Source organism: Chiloscyllium plagiosum, chromosome 13, assembly GCF_004010195.1.
Source record: "Chiloscyllium plagiosum isolate BGI_BamShark_2017 chromosome 13, ASM401019v2, whole genome shotgun sequence".
NCBI lineage: Eukaryota > Metazoa > Chordata > Chondrichthyes > Orectolobiformes > Hemiscylliidae > Chiloscyllium > Chiloscyllium plagiosum.
The window spans coordinates 50,112,635-50,123,479 of record NC_057722.1 but is presented as its reverse complement, the minus strand read 5'-3'; positions in this window follow the sequence as shown (position 1 = coordinate 50,123,479).

Here is a 10,845-nt window from a genome sequence, read left to right as displayed (position 1 = left end):
ACTGGTGGTTAATATAAAGAAAAATCTCAAAGTCTTCTGTTGGTGCATAAATAATAAAAACATGGTAAAAGGAGGAGTAGGGTCAATTAGAGCCCAAAAAGATTATCACATGAGGCTGAAGTGTTAAATGAATTCTTTGCATTTGTCTCTTCATTGAGACAAATAATGCACAGGCCATGATGACAGAGGAGGAACCCTAGTCTCTAGAAGAGGTTAAAATTGATAAGAAGGACATATTTGATAAACTGTTGGTACTTAAAGTTGATAAGGAACCAGGACAAGATGGGATGCATTCAATTATATAAAAGGAAATGTGAAGGGTAAAATTAGAGAGGCTGTAGCAATAATCCATCAGTTGTTCCTGGATTTGGGGGTGGTGTCAAATGTTTGGATAATTGCAAACGTTATGCATTGGTACAAGAGCAGTTATAAAGATTGGCTCAGCAATTATAGACCAGCCAGTTTACCTTTGGTGGTGGGGAAACTGCTAGAAGAAATTATTGTGATGGAATTAGTAGCCAAATAGAATTAATGGAAAAACCTGGGTTACTTAGGAACTGCAGCATAAATATGTGAAGAGAAAATCATGACTGACTAACTTTCTGGACTTTTTTGAAGAGGTAAATGAGAGTTTTGTGAAGGCAATGTTGTTGATGTGGTGTACATGGACTTCAAAAAGATATGCAATAAAATATCACATAATAGCTTTGTGAGAAAAGGAATATCTCCTTGAAGTAAAAGGGTCAGTGCCAACATAGAAACAATATTGGCTGAGGAATAGGGAACAGAGACTAATGGATACTTTTTGGGCTGGGGGAAAATTTATGCTGGTATTCCTCTGGAGTTGTTATTGGTGTCCTTGCTTTTCCTAGCATGTATATGAATGATCTATGCCTTGGTGTATAAGACACAATTTTCAAATTTGTGGCTGACACAGTTCTGAGGAGCACTGTAATTATGAGGGCATCAGCAACAAACTCCAGGACATAGACAAGTTGGTGGAGTGGAGAGAAGAGGTTCAATGCAGAGAACTGTGATTTTTCCTTATTGTTTTATTGACAAGACATACCCGGACAATTTTCCATACTGTCATGATGATGCTAATGCTGAGCTGTACTTAAAAAAAGCTTGGCTATGGTGCAGCTAGTTCTGAAGCACAAGTTTGATAGTATTGTTAGAATGTTGTCAGGGCCCAGAGCCTTTGTAGTCTCCAATGTTTTTGGGCATTTCTTGATATCATGTGGAATGAATTGAAATGTCTGAATACTGGCATCTGTAATGATGGAGACAGCAGGAAGCAAAGATGGATCATCAACTTTTGTCTGAAGAGGAATATAAATGCTTCAGGCTTGTCTTTTGCACTGATGTGCTGGGCTCCCCTATCATTGCTAATGAGATATTTGTGAAGCATCCTCCGACAGTGAATTGTTTAATTGTTCACCACTACTCACTACTGGCTTAGATTTGATCCATTGGTTGTGGGATTTCTCAGCTCTGTGTACCGCATGTTGCTGCAGCTGTTTGACATGCAAATAGTTTTCCATAGTTTTACAAGGTCGGACAGCTCCTAATAAAATGAACTAAATTTACTATTTATACAGTACTTTTTCAATACATTTTTAGTGCATACCTCCTGAAATTTTCCTCGTTTCTTCTAAATTTCTTTATACTCATTTTGATGTTGTTTTTGATGGTTTCGTACTGTAAGTTGTAACTCCATTTGGGGTTACATAGCCAGTGGGCAAGCTTATGCATGTCTTTTAAGCTGACATCACCCTTTCAATACAAGTGTTGACATTTTACAAGAAAGATCCACTCTTTTGGAAACTGTTGATTTCAATCATTTAGATCATTTAGACAATAGGATTTGTGCCGATCAGAACCAGACAGGTTGGGCATGGGGAACAGGGATGGGGGAGTGGAATCAATCAGCTACCATATTCTGTCACTGTTGAATATAGGAGAGACACATTTATACTTTAATTACAAGTGTCTGTCCCTTGAAGAATAAAATATAAATTAAAAAATTCTTTAAAACTGTTCCTAAAAATGTCACTTTTCTAAAAACAAATGCTTCCCGTGAATTTAAATGTAATTCAATATTGCTTTAATTTTAAGATAAAGTGGATGTTCACTGTATAAATGCATTCAATAGCTTTATTTGGCAATTTCGTTTCCTTTACAATCTTCAGAAATATAAGCAGGCCTATGTAATTAAAACAATGTACTGAGTTTCATGCTGAGAATTGCACAAGGCTCCAAAATGCCAAATTAAAATTTGAAAATGTTTTATGGAGAAGCTGCAGGATGTTGCTATCTGTATGTTTATACACTTCAGTATAAAAGTTATGGAATTTTGGACATACTACTAATATTATGGTATGCCTCTCAATGTTGGACTCCTTGTTTGGGTTTATATTCGGTGTTGATTTTGATTTTCAGGTGATCAGGTGGTGTCAACATTTTTAAAGCTCTTATTCAGCCTTTGCAATTGACATAAGCATGAAGCTACTGCCTTAGTATGCATTTATTATCTCAATAGACTTCATTATATAAAGACAAACTAAGCTCTACTGCCCCATATAATTTAAGAAGGAAACCCATAATGATAGACCTGTATCATCAGAATCATGTTGCCAACTACCTATAGAAATATTGAACTTTAATTTATCTCATGCCTTGTATGACTTCAGAATGTCTCAAAGTACATTTGAAATGTAGTGATGGTTGGATGGTAAATAAGCAATTGGAACACTGCAATGAGTTAAATAACCACGTAACCTGTTTTAGTGAAGTTGGTTGAGCGCTACCTGTTAACCAGGAAATATTCCTGCCCTTTTTTGAATGCAAAGGTGTGACTCTAAACAATGGTCTAGAGGACAGGAAGGCCAAGGTTTAATGTCTCATTCTCAAAGAGGTATCTCTAACATTGTAGTAGACCTTTGCTAAGATGCTAACAGTGATTGTGTACTCACGTCACTTATCTGGTGTTTGAACCTATACACTCGGACTCAGAGATGAGAGGATGACTATTGAGCCAAAGTACACGACAGCTGTAGTTTCACTTCCATTAATGTCTGCTAGTATATACATGAATAGACTTGAACATTAACACCACATCGTGGAATAATACATTGAAATTATATACTGAAATACCTCTGTACTCCAGTTCCAACAGTCTCAATGCCAGCTAAGCTCTTCTCCGTTAACTAGATTTTTTTTCATTCTTCTAAACAGTTAGGCTCCTGGAAAACAATTGTTCCACACCATATCTCTCATTGTCTGCCAATGTTTGTCTTTCAACATAAGAATAGGGATGACTGAAAAAAGATGACTTGCTCCCAGATATTCTTCCTGCAGTAACTTGCATATATTTGTTATTTTTCTCTCTTCTACCTTATCTGTCATATCTACTTTGCATTGATAATATCAATATTTTGCATACATTTGAACTATTGTCAGTAATAGTCATATTTTACTTTAGTTTTGTATAAGGCATTCAACATATTTCTCAAAGAGTCATAGAGTCATACAGCATGGAAACAAACCCTTTGGACTGTAAACAGTCCACACCAATCATGTTCCCAAAATAAACTAGTCCCACTTGCCTTTGCTTGGCTCATACCCTTCCAAATGTTTCCTATTCATGAACATATCCAAATGTCTTTTAAATGTTGTCACTGTACCTGCATCCACCACTTTCTCTGGCAGTTCATTCCACACACGAACCATGCTCTGTATAAAAAGTTGGCCCCATGTCCTTTTTAAATTTTTCTCCCCTCACCTTAAAAATATGCCCCAGTTTGAACTTCTCCACTCTATGGAAGAGATCATTGTCATTCACCTTATTTTATGCTCCTTATGATTTTATAAACCTCAGCAATGTCGCCTCTCAACTTCCTATGCTTCAGTGAAAAAAGTCCCAACCTTTCCAATCTATTTTTATATCTCAACCCTCCATTTCCAGCAAAATCCTGGTAAATCATTTCTGAATCCTCTTGAGTTTAATAATATCCTTCTTGTAACGGGGTCACCAGGACTGCACACAGCACTCCAGAAGAAACTGCAGCAATGTGCTGTACAATCTCAACAAGACATTCTAACTCCTATACTTAAAGGTCTGAGCAATGAACATGCTAAACACCTTCTTAACCACGAAGTCTTCCTGTGACACAAATTTCAAAGAATTGTATACCTGAACTCCTGGCCTCTCTGTTCTACAACACTACTCAAGGTCCAACCATTAATTGTATAAGTCTTGTTCTTGTTTGTATTAATGACCTGCTATACCTCACATTTATCCAAATTAAACTCCATTTGCCACTTCTCATCCCATTGCTCCAATTGATCAAGATCTCTTTGTAATCTTAGATAAGCGGGGCGGTGTGGACTTGTTGGGCCGAAGGGCCTGTTTCCACACTGTAAGTAATCTAAGTTAATCTAAGTTATCAATCTAATCTAAGTAATCTAAATCTAATCTAAGTTATCAATCTAAGTTTATATAAGTTATCTAAGTTAAATCTAAGTTATCTAAGTTATAACCTTCTTCATTGTCCAGTATACCACTAATCACCTGTAAATTTACTAACCATGGCTCCTACATTTTCATCCAAATCATTTATATAAATGACAAAACAGTGAACCTAGCACCGATCCCTTGGAACACCGCTTGTCACAGACCTTCAGTCCAAAAAACATACCTCCACCACCACCCTCTATCTCCAACCATGAAGCCATCTTTTCATAGAATCATAGATTCCTGTTGGAGTCTGAGTTTCAAACATTGCAACACCTCAGGGAGAGGGATGCTGCATTTCAGAGACAGTCACACTGCTTAGACTAATTTAATCAAATTCAGCCAATGGTCAGGGACAGGAGGGCATGGTTGTGAGTGAGGCAGGTAGAGGGATCCACGAGGTGGAGTTGCAGGAGCCTCAGCCCTTTTTCTTGTCCATCAGGTTCAAGAGTTTTGCTCACCCTGTGTGGATGGGAATGGGGACAGCAGGGATGATGAGCTGACTGACCACAGTACATGGTGCAGGAAGCCATTCAAATAGCTGGCAGAGAAGAGAAATGTTGTTGTAATCGTGGTTAGTATATTTAGAGTCATTAAGGCACAGGGTCATTAAGATTAATCAGGTAATGCGTGGCTCAGAGATTGGTGTGGGTGAAATGGGTTGGAATTCATGGGTTATTGGCACTAATACCGGGGAAGAAGAGACCTGTTTCGATGGGACAATCTTCATCTGAACAGTGCTGGGACCACAGTCCTAGCGAATCGTATAACTAGGGATATAGATAGGGCTTTAAACTAAATTCGCGGGGGGACGGTTGAGTTATTGGGGAAATTAGAAAACCCGAATTAAAAGACGAGGTAAGAGTGCAGAACTCAGGAGGGGTTATTAAAATCTCCAGCACAGACACAAATAGGACAGTGTATGGAAAGGGTTAGCAATCAAACTTCAAGCACACTGGACAAACAATGACACTGAGAAAGGGACAGTTAATACAGGACTTGTGGTGTTAGATCTGAATGCACCCACAGTAAGGAATTAGGAAAATGAGCTTGTGGCATAGATCGAAATTGGCAGGAATGATACAATGGGTATCATGGAGATGTGGCTGCAAAGGGATCAGGATTGGGAGCTGAATATTCAAAGTTATGTATCCTATTGAAAAGATATACAGGTGGGCAGAGGTGATGAGGTTGCCTTATTAGTAAGAAATGAAATTAAATCAATAGTAAGAAATGAAATAGGGTCAGATGGTGTAGAATATGTGTGGGTAGAATTGAGGAACTGCAAAGGTGAAAAAACCATAGTTCGAGTTATGTACAGATCTCCAAACAATTGACAGGAGTAGGGGTGCAAGATACACCAGGAGATAGAAAAGATGTGTCGGAAAAGCAAAGTTATAGTGATCATGGGGTATTTCAATATGCAGGTGAACTGGGAAAATCAGGTTGGTAGTGGATTGCAAGAAAAGGAATTCGTGGAATGTCTACAAAATGGCTTTTTGGAGCAGCTTGTGGTGGGGCCCACTAGGAAACGGGCAATACTGGATTTAGTGTTGTGCTATGAGGCAGATTTGATAAAGGATCTTCAGGTGAAGGAACTCTTAGGAAGCAGTGATCATAATATGATTGAACTTACTCTGCAATCTGAGAGGGAGAAGATGGAATCAGAGGTAATGGTATTATAGCTGAATAAGGTAAAAACAATGACTGCAGATGATGGAAACCAGATTCTGGATTAGTGGTGCTGGAAGAGCACAGCAGTTCAGGCAGCATCCAATGAGCTTCGAATTCGACATTTCGGGCAAAAGCCCTTCATCAGGAATAAAGGCAGTGAGCCTGAAGCGTGGAGAGATGAAATGAGGAAACTGTTGAAGTCCACGTTGATGCCATGGGGTTGAAGTGTTCCGAGGCAGAAGATGAGGCGTTCTTCCTCCAGGCGTCTGGTGGTGAGGGAGTGGCGGTGAAGGAGGCCCAGGACCTCCATGTCCTCGGCAGAGTGGGAAGGGGAGTTGAAATGTTGGGCCACGGGATGGTGTGGTTGATTGGTGCGGGTGTCCCTAACCTACACATTCCTGACTGGTCTTCTAACTGATTAATATTTCCGGAAAAATGCCACCTTTTCAGCTCCTTAGCATTATTTGGAATCAAAAGAATCCATAACAGGCTTTATTGATATCTACAGGGCCCAATTGACCGTTGCTGGTTGTTGTTGAACAAGCAGCTACATTTACTGTTCGTTCCTGTAGAAACAAAGGATACTTTTTGCCTTCACATCTTGGCTGGAAAATACGTGAAGCAGATTGCTACCTTTTAATTGAAGTGAAAATCAGTTTGGTTCTATTACGGGAGTTAATCTGCTCAACGGGTTTACTGCCCCAGTGGTGAAGTTGAGAATTATCCCCATTAACTTAATGACATTTGATAACAATTAACTGGTTTGTCAACCACTTGACAAGTATTAGAGAGCTAACATTAAATGCACTTACTACATTGCAATTAGCTGCTGGCTTTTCAGGGTCTGGGTCAAAATTGCATCTTAGGATGCTAGCGACTCAAAACTGTGTGCAGTGATGTGAGTGGTATGAATAACTGACAGACTGAGTGTTTTGCTCATGAAAAGAAAACCTGACCAAAGTTCACTCGTAGCATGGTAGTCAATGGAAGCAACAGAGTCTTGTGCACTAACTGGAGAGCCAGTAAGAGCTTCACATCACTTCTTTTCAGGAAAGTTTGCCACATTATGTGCTTGCTAGGCAGCTTAACTGGATCAACAACGACAGAGTGGAACGTTTTTAGCGGTCAGCCGCTCTTCAGAAAATGGCAGGAGGGAAGTCTTCGGGTAGGGGTCAAAGGTGAGGGCTGGGGAGGAAGACAAGACAGCCCCCTCTTCATGATGCTGGATTCTTCAATCAGGCATGGAGTGCCTGTGAACAAGAACACCTCCCGAGAGTCTATAAATTGTGGGCGGCACGGTGGCACAGTGGTTAGCACTGCTGCCTCACAGCGCCAGAGACCCGGGTTCAATTCCCGACTCAGGCGACTGACTGTGTGGAGTTTGCACATTCTCCCCGTGTCTGTGTGGGTTTCCTCCGGGTGCTCCGGTTTCCTCCCACAGTCCAAAGATGTGCAGGTCAGGTGAATTGGCCATGCTAAATTGCCCGTAGTGTTAGGTAAAGGGGTAAATGTAGGGGTATGGGTGGGTTGCGCTTCGGCGGGTCGGTGTGGACTTGTTGGGCCGAGGGGCCTGTTTCCACACTGTAAGTAATCTCATCTAATCTACCCTGACAGGGTTTACATTTTGGGTTTTCTGCACACAACTGGCAAAATGCTAACAGCACTTGAATGAATTTCTTGAAGCTATTGGTCATTTAAGGACTCAAATTGATTGTGGTTCTAGAAGGCCATCCATCAACTTTCCCACCACAAGCTTAATCAGAACCATGATGGGAAGGTGGTGAGTTCCCAAACCCCTCAGACCTGCCCATTTAGATGCCTCTTCACCTCCAAATTCATCAGAGGGAGGGCATTAAACTCCAACTACAGAATCTATTGGCTGTCGCTTTGTTGTGAAATTATAAAGGTGGCTTTACTGTAGATTTTCTTGGCCAAAGACAAGTGCTGTGAGATGATTGAAGATAATTGAAAGCCAAACTGGAAAGAAATCAGAAATAATAATATACTTCAGACAAGTTTTAACTTAGTAGCACTTACTGGATTGGTTACTTCTTCTGAAATTGTGGAAATTGTGGAAAGATGCATAAAAGGCTGTCAATCTAATATCACTTGTTTTTATTTACTAGCCAAAGCTAAAATAAACTTGATGAGATTTTAAAAGATATTTTTATAATTTTTACAAAAGTTGGTAATTAATAAAATGGGTAAAAATGATACAGGAGAATACATTCTGCTTACAGAGCAGTACTTTTTTCTTGGCAGCTTGAGCTTCTCTAAATAGGAATTAACCATTTTACAGCAAGTGTAATTAAAACTGAAGTGCTGTAATTTTTCCATGGCAATTTATTCAGCACCATGCTTTCTTAAAAGTGGTAGTAATATTTGTTTTACATTATTATTCATATCAAGATTAGAGTGGTGCTGGAAAACCACAACAGGTCAGGCAGCATCTGAGGAGCAGGAAAATCGATGTTTCGGGCAAAAGCCCTTCATCAGGAATGGTCCTAAGTCCTGATGAAGAGTTTTTGCCCGAAATGTTGATTTTCCTGCTCCTTGGATGCTGCCTGACTTGCTGTGCTTTTCCAGCACCACTCTAATCATGACTCTGGTCTCCAGCATCTGCAGTCCTCACTTTCGCCTTATTATTCATATATCTGGTACTCTCCCCTAACAAGAGGCATGGGAAGGATACTGCAACCTTTTGGATTCTGTTATTGGGGTTGGGATTTGGTCTAAATTATGTTTTCAGTTTCTCATATCAACTGATCTAGCTGAGAACTATTGATGAAAGTGAGCAACAATGTATTTGGTGAAGAGTGTTATATCTCAGTAGTGAGTCAACATCAACAATAACATGTATTTGTGTGGCACTACTAACAAAAACATCTCAGAATACTATAAAGGAGCAAATCAAACAAATTTTGACACCAGAACACATGAACAGTGACAAAAAAACTTGATCAACAAAGTAGATTTAAAGGACCAATGTAAGGTAGGAAAGGTAAAGAGGCTTAGGGAAGAATTCCAGTGCCTAAGATCCACGTAGTTAAAGTGAAGCACCAATATATGCATAATCAAATAAAAATTGCCCAAGTGGCCAAACCTGAAGAAGTTTTTTATCTATTCATTCATGAAATCTGAGCATTGATGCCATCTTTTATTGCCCACTGTCAGTGCCCTTGAGAATGTGGCAAAGAACGCCTCCTTGAATCACTGCAGTATTTTTGGGGTAGACACACTCACAATGTCATTAGGAAAGAAGTTCCAGGCTTTTGAACCAGCAACTGTGAAGATACAGCGATATATTTTCAAGTCAGGTTAAATGTGGCTTGGAGGGGAACTTGGAGGTGTTCTTCCCAATGAATTGTTGCTCTTATCCTTCTAGATGGCAGTGATTGCAAGTTTAGAAGGTATTATCTAAGGAACCTTGGTGAATTGCTGCAGTTAATCTTGTAGATTATATACATTGCTGTCACTGTGGTGGCAGGGGTGAATGTTGAAGGTGTTTTTTGGGATGCGAAACAAATAGGCTGCTTTGTTCTGGATGGTATTGAGCTTCTTGAGTGTTGTTGGAGCTGTAATTATCCAAATGAGTGGGTAGTGTTCCATCACACTTCTGACTTTTGCCTTGTAGATGGTGTACAGAGTTTGAGAAAGTCAGGAGGTGAGTTACTCCACACTGAATTTCCAGTATCTGACTACTGTCATAGCAGCAATATTTATTTGGTTAGTCCAGTTAAATTTCCAGTCAATGGTAAGCATCGAGCTGTTGAAGGTGGTAATGCCATTTGAATGGAATGTCAATGAGCAATGGTTGGATTCTCTCTTCTTGGAGATGGTCATTACCTGACACTTGTGTGGCGTGAATATTCATTGCAACCTATCAGCCCAAGTTTGCAGTTTGTCCAGGTCTTTCTGCATTCAAATGTGGACTGCTTCATGATCAGAGGATCACAAATGGTACTGAACATTGTGCAATCATCAGCAAACATCCTCACTTCTGATTGGGGTGGAGGGAAGATCATTGATGAATTAGCTTAGGACACTATCCTTTGGAACTCCTGCAGCAATGTCCAGTGGCCAAGCTGATTCATCTCCAACAACTACAATCATTTTCCTTTGTGCCATGTGTGAGTCCAACCAGTAGACAGGTTTCCCCTGAATCCCATTGATTACCTTTTTCATAGAGCTTCATGATGTCTTAATTGGTCAAATGCTGCCTCAATGTCAAGGGTCACCAACAGCCTCTCCCCACCCCTCCCACACAAGACCATTGAGTTCCATTGTTTTTTCTATGTTTGGATCAAAGTCTATAATGGGGTCAGCAACTAAGTGGGCCTGATGGAACCCAATCAGCTCTATTTATTGTAAGCTGCTTCCATTGTTCTTCAGTTCTCTTTTGTAGCTTCAGAAGGTTGACACCTCACTTTAAGGTATGTCTTATGCTGCTCCTGGTTTCCCTACTGCACTCATCATTGAAATTAGGTTGATCTCATGGTTTTGTGGTAATGGTAGAGTGGGGGATGTGCCAGGCTATTAGATACAGATTGTGATGGATATAGTTCTTCTGCTGCTAATGGCTCACAGCATCTCATGGACCCTCAGTGCTAACCTGCTTGAACTCTTCAAGATATATTATATCTTTCTCAATGGTT